This window comes from Portunus trituberculatus, chromosome 35, assembly GCF_017591435.1.
Source record: "Portunus trituberculatus isolate SZX2019 chromosome 35, ASM1759143v1, whole genome shotgun sequence".
Taxonomy (NCBI): Eukaryota; Metazoa; Arthropoda; class Malacostraca; order Decapoda; family Portunidae; genus Portunus; species Portunus trituberculatus.
Genome location: NC_059289.1, coordinates 19,127,902 through 19,135,125, shown reverse-complemented (window position 1 = coordinate 19,135,125; position 7,224 = coordinate 19,127,902).

Below are 7,224 nucleotides of genomic sequence, written 5' to 3'. Positions count from 1 at the left end.
TCCAATGAACTTATTAAACTTGCTAAGATATGTGTTTTTTCCTTTCATGAGAATTCCAGATTTCAGGATAACACTTAAAAAAATTTGTTGCACTCAAAATTGGCAAATACCCGTAAATAAAAACTATGACTTACAAAAACATTGTGTTTGTATTTACCATTAATATGCAGAAGTAATCCATGTGTAGAGCACCAAACAGGTACAGTATGTACGCATATTACTTTCTTTCTGTGCAGTATCCAACGCTAACAAAAAACACCAAACACAACAGTTACAGAACACAGGAATATTACATTTTTTCAGCATACTGTTTTATCTCTTTTCAATACATAAAGTATGCATATCAAACACTGTTCTGTATTTCCATATAAGTGAAAGAAAATAAAGAATTCAACTGCAAAAAACATACTCTGTGAAACTTTAATTTTTTTTTTCTGATTTTAATTGTTATTTTTTTGGCCTTAAAAATCTAGATTTCTGGCCTTTTGAGAGTATTAAGAGCCAAATTAATGGAGTTTGTATGTATATATATATATATATATATATATATATATATATATATATATATATATATATATATATATATATATATATATATATATATATATATAATTGTAATTTGGCTTATTTGAACCAAATTGAAAATATGTAACTAAGTAGGTGACATGTAATTTACCAAAGTACATTATAAGAGAAAGTACACACACACACACACACACACACACACACACACACACACACACACACACACACACACACACACACACAGAACAGTGAACATCTGGAATAGCTTAAGTGAAATAAGTGAAAGGGTGGTTACTGCATCCACCACACACATCTTTAAAGACAATTTAGATGCATAGCTATAGATATGGAGACAGGATAATGTGCCATGCTGTACAGCACAACTATAGGTAAATAAACACACACACACACACACACACACACTACCAATAATGTACTGTAGTATAGTACATATTTACTTCATCCACTTGTGACCCCGTTCAAGCTCCCTTGTATCCAACTTGAGTTGTAGGTATATCATAGAGATATATGTATATTGTACATGTGCGATAACTACTTATAATTAGTGAGGCGACACATACACACACGTGTGTGTGTGTGTTCACTGTTTGATCTGCTGCAGTCTCTGACGAGACAGCCAGACGTTGCTCATTACGGTGCAATCTGAGAGCTCATTATGTGTGTGTGTTTCACTATTTGATCTGCTGCAGTCTCTCACGAGACAGCCAGACGTTACCCTACGGAACGAGAGCTCATTATTTCCGATCTTCGGATAGGCCTGAGACCAGGCACACACCACACACCGGGACAACAAGGTCACAACTCCTCGATTTACATTCCGTACCTACTCACTGCTAGGTGAACTGGGGCTACACGTGAAAGGAGACACACCCAAATATCTCCACCCAGCTGGGGAATCGAACCCCGGTCCTCTGGCTTGTGAAGCCAGCGCTCTAAACACTGAGCTACCGGGCGTGTGTGCATGTGTGTGTCGCCTCCCTAATTATAAATAGTTATCGCACATGTACAATATACATATATCTCTATGATATACTTATAACTCAAGTTGGATACAAGGGAGCTTCAACGGGGTCACAGGTGGATGAAGTAAATATTGTTGCGAAGGTGTATTGCAGCAGCCTCCCAGAGATGTACGTGTGCCTGTGTGAGTGTGGAGCAGCGTCATAAGAGAGTACATATGGGTAGTACATATGAGTACATATGTGCAAACTTTAGCTAAAGGATGAGCGAGGTGTTGGTTGCTCGTGTTTATGAAACTGTCACACCTTAATGGAAGGGACACTAAGCTAGGCCTCCATGACGGAGGAGATGTGACCCCGGAGGTCACGGTGAGATAAGAGTGTGTGTGTGTGTGTGTATGGGTGAGGGCACTGGCCAGCCCTGGGATAATTGTCATACGGTACCGTGTAAATAAATGCATGCATGTGTGAATTACTTGTAGCCAGCATTATTAGGGATATATTGGTAATTAGCGGTTAAGGTAGATAGCGTTACCTAATAAGCTGAAATAGACTCGTAAGGACATTGCCTGGCAGGTGCGACGGCACAGGAGGCGTGGTTTGTGGGGCACTGTGTGGCACCGACGAGGACAGAGGACAGGAGTGTAGCAAGAGACCTCGAAGGAACAAGTCGTACTCTGGGGAGCAGTCAGAGAGTGAACGAGAGACAGAGAGACAGTGAAGTGCCTGACGAACTAACAAAGTGTTACCCGTACTTTGTTGCCGCCCTCTGCCCTGTCCTGTGTGCCGCCGCCACCTGTTCCCGGTGAGTCGTGTATAGTTGCTATAATATAGAGAAATAAGGAAGAAGTGTTTCCTTCTCCCAACTCTGTGTGACTGAGCTGAGTGAGAGTGGGTGCTATAGCAGCAGACAGCCAGGCCTGAGAGAGCGATCTGCCCGCCGCTCCACCCCAACCGCGCCGCATCACCCAGGTAAAGTCTTTCTCCCCGACACGCACGCCCCAAATCCCGAGAAGATTGTGAGGCGTCCTCTCCCTGAAGAAGAAGCTGAAGGAGGGTCACAGCACTTGGTGTCAGGAGTGGGATCCTAAGGGCGTCTTGTGTGTTGTGGCGGAAGGCAAGGTACTACCTGACGGAGGTACAATGGCTGACGGCGAGCAGATCGTGAAGAAGGAAGTTGTGGGCGAGGAGCCGCCTCAATGGCTGAACTCATGTGTATGTTGGTGGCGATCCAGCAGGAATTAACTACCGTCAGGCACGAAGTGACTACCATCGGGCAGGGATTAATTACCGTCAGGCACGAAAACAAACTCCAATGTGCGACGCTGAAGAAGGAGATGAAGGAGGAGTTGGGGCAGATGGCGGATGCCATGCGAGCGACGGCAAGCCCAGTGAGAAGAATGAGTGCTCAGTTGCACAGCGCTCATCCTGTCAGCTCTGGGCTAGTGTCCAGCTGGCGGGGTGAAACCGACGAGGAGTTTGAGGGCGACGAGACGGAAAACCCCCCTCGGACTGTCCCTCCGCTCGCCCTGCCCGCAGCCGCTCCACCCAAGACTGCCTCCCCGCCTCACCAACGGAAAGCTCGCTCTCCCCCTGCCGCCTCCCCGCCTCGAGCTTCCTCCCAGCCAGCGGCCGCCCCCTCTGCGCCCCCAGGCGGCCTAAACCACAGGAGTTCGACGGAAGGGTGTCGCTGGAGGCTTACCTGGCCCAATTCGAAGTCGTGGCTCGAGCGCAAGGCTGGAGTCAAGAGGAGCGCGCCCTGAATCTTGTGACAAGTTTGAAGGGGCCAGCCGTGGAGGTGTTAAGTCAGTTAACACCTGCACAACAGGAGTCCTACACCGACGTAGTGGGCGTCTTGGAGAGGCGCTACGGACACCAGTACCAGGCAGAGGTGTATCGGGCGAGGTTCCGGGCCCGAGTCCGAGGACGCGGAGAAACGTTACAACAGCTGGCACAAGATTTGGAGCATCTGATGCGGAAGGCGTACCCACGGGCATCAGAAGAAACTGCAACGCTGCTGATGAGGGATCAGTTCATTGATGCGCTGGAGGACGCGCAATCGCAGATTTACGTGAAGCAGGCGCATGTTGCAAATCTGCAAGAGGCCCTTGCCCGGGCACTGGAGTTCGAGTCCTTCGTTAAGACTAGCGCCGGGAGGTCCAGGACAGACTCCGAAAGAAACCAACGCTACCGACGGAGCCGGGCGAAGGACGGGCCAGGGAGAAGCAGAGCAAGGCCGTTCAGAGGGGCATGTTGGAACTGTAAGGAGACGGGACATAGGAAGCAAGATTGTCGCCGGTCCCCAGCCCCCGCTCGGTCTCATTCCGCCGAGCAGGTGGGGCAGTACGTGTACCAGCCCTGCTGCTGGGGTTGTGGCCAACTGGGCCACCTCTCGGTCCTGCCCCCAGAAGACGCAGGCGGGCAGGAGAACACGGGCGGGAAACACCGCCTGGCTGGGGAGCGGGGCCGCACACCAGCCGTCATCACCCAGGCCCCACTCCCGCTAACTGGCCGCCGCTCTGTCGCCGCTGCAGCTGCTGCCGCCCTCACCTCCCAGGTTGAAGGCGTGATCGATGGACGACCGTGTTGCCTTACCGTGGATACTGGGGCGGACAGGACGCTCGTCAGGAAGGGCGTCATCGCAGCACGGAACCTCCTCCTTGCCCCACAGAAGGTGTGTGGAATGACGGGGCACTGCAGCGCGATGCGGGGACCAGTGGAGGCACGGATAGAGGTGGGAGGCGAGGAGATGCAGCTACCTGTGTACGTGGCTGACCTGGAGGAACCCTGCCTCCTGGGTATCGACTACCTGACGAAGGGCCGGGCTTGTATCGACTTCGGGAAAGGAACGCTGAGGGTACATGATGCGGAAGTGCCCTTACTCCCCAAGGACGCCTGTCCTCAGGTAGCAAGCGCCCGGTCTGCTGGCCTGGCCTCAGGGAGCAGGACAAGGGGCGAACAATAACGGCGCCGGGAGGTGAGTGGGCGTGGTGGACAAGTGGAGCCAGCAGGTGAGGTGCAGCGGCTGCCAGCCGGGCGGGCAGCGGGGAGCGTGGCAACACCGACTGCCACCAGCGGGCGGACAGCGAGGAGCACGATACAGCCTGCTGAAAGGGACAGTGACAGAAGACGTGTGCCGGAGCATCTACGGGAGATGCTGCAGAAGAGTACGGAGCATCTGAGCACTGAGCAAGCAGTACAGTTGCGGAGGATGCTGTGCGTGTACGCTGATGTCTTTTCGAAGGGAGACACGGACCTGGGCTGCACGAATCTGGTTCAACATCGCATCAATACCAGTGGCAGCCACCCAATCAAGCATGCACCACGAAGAATACCTTCCACTCGACGTCAGGAGATAGAGAAAGCAGTGAGGAACTTACAGGTGCAAGGTGTGATCGAGAAATCGAACAGCCCATGGTCTTCTGCAGTAGTTTTGGTGAAGAGGAAAGATGGGTCGACGCGTCTCTGTGTAGACTACAGAGCCCTGAACGACGTCACGGTGAAGGATTCCTATCCACTACCCAGGATCGACATGCTGGATGCACTGACAGGTGCCCGCTGGTTCTCCACTCTGGATCTGAAGTCTGGCTATCATCAGGTGGAGGTGGCGGACGAGGATAAAGAGAAGACAGCATTCTCCTTTGGGCAGGGACTATGGCAGTTCCGCGTCATGCCCTCTCTTCCTCCCACACCTGGTTAAACACCTCAGTCATCCTGTCAATAACAACCTCCCCACCATTTTTATACATCTCATATGGTATCCCGTCTAAACCTGCTGCCTTCTCATTCTTCTGCCTTTTCACACATCTCTCTACCTCCCCCTTGCTGATTCTCTCATTCAGTTCATCTGCATTCTTCATCTCCAGAGTCACACATCCTTCTCTCACACCAAACACTTCACCTACACCACCCACCTCTTCCCAGAACTGTCTAATTGCCTCCCTGATCTCATTCTTCTCTGTTATAACTTCCCCATTCACTTTCAGACTCTCCACACCAACATTCTCTGACATATTCTCACCTCTTATGAACTTGTACCATTCATGGTCACCTTCCATGCCTTTCTCTCTTAAAGATTCAATCACACTCCTTTCACACTTCACTTTAGCTTTCATTATCATTTGCCTTGTGAGTCTCTGTTGTTTCACATATTCTTCCCATCCATTCAGGTACTCATTCTCTGCCTCATCGCTTTCATGTCTCTTTTTTTCTCAACCATCTACACTGTCTACTCATTCTCTTTCGCTCCTTCCTGGCCTCTCTGATTTCACTGTTCCACCATGGTTTGCATACTCTCTTTCTCCTACCTACTCTCACATACCCTATCTGATTCTCGGCAGCACTCTGCACATTCTCAACCAGTCTCTCATTCAGGTGCTCCACATCACATCATGTACCCTTACATCATCATCCCACCTTCTCTCACTCAGATCTACCTGAAAGTTCTCCCACCCTACATCTCTCAGTCTCCACCTCCTTTCCTTACCTGCCACTTTCACTTCATTCTCACTCTGCATCCGGCACTCCATGACCAGCATATTGTGGTCAGACACAATATCCACCATACCATCCTCATCTATCCACATGTGTGACACAATCTCATGCATTCTTCCATTCACCAGCATGTAGTCAATCGCTGATTCATGCATGCTTCCTTGCATTCCAAGTCACTCACCCCTCAGCCAAGGTAACATTCAGATTCTCAAACTCCATTTCAACCACAAACTCTTCAAGCATTTCACTGTTCCTGTTCATTCGTTCACCCAATAAACCTATATGTGCATTCATGTCACCCATAACAAGCACTCTTTCCTCCCTATGCTCTCTCACCACTCTTCTAAGTACATCAAACTTCCTCCTATTCTCCCATAACAGTCATATACACTACCACCACCACCATCTTCTCTGTTCTGCCAACTTCCCTGCATACATCCTCAAACTTCCCCAGACCCCATCCTCTCACATTCATACAGCCAAACTTCACACATTCACTTGCCTGGTTAGTTTGTTCTATTCTTTGTCTGCCGTCATCCATTGGTCCTCCTCGTCAAGCCGTCTCCACGCAGCACACCTGCCTCGCCCTCATCCACTCAGCCAGTTGTTAAGCGTTTTGGTTGTATGAAGCTTAACTTTGTTTGATTAGCAGGCCTCCTGTAGGTTCTGTAGGCCTACATAAAGCTATTAAGTTTATTGTTTTGATTTACTGTCCAGCCGAGCGGTTTTACTGGTAGTTCTAGTGTTTCTTATCAACCCAGGTGTACAAGGAAAACTCAGTTTATAAAAGTTAGTAGTATATTATGTACAAATTTACAAGTGCTGTCCACACGCCACGTACAAGAACATACGGCAAACGTGTTTTAAACTCGGGAAAGTGTTTGTAATGTCACTGAGTACACAGAGTCACTAAGTTCCCGCAGCACAGTTCACAGGCACACACACTTGACACACACCCGCACTTCCCAGTCACCGGCGATCTTCCTTCTGCGCGGCTGCCTGCCCCCACCGCCGCCCAGCCTCCAAGGTGCTGACACAGGGCGTCGGTCATGTGACGGGGAATTTTTCATGAGGTGTATTGTGTCGTGCATTACCTTTATTTCTCACTGGTAGCGATACCTATATAATATGCATCCTACCCATAGAGACTACATTAATTTGGATTAGTTATCTGAGACAATCATGAGTGCAACAGAGTACTAGTTAGTTTTATAAAATAGAGAAG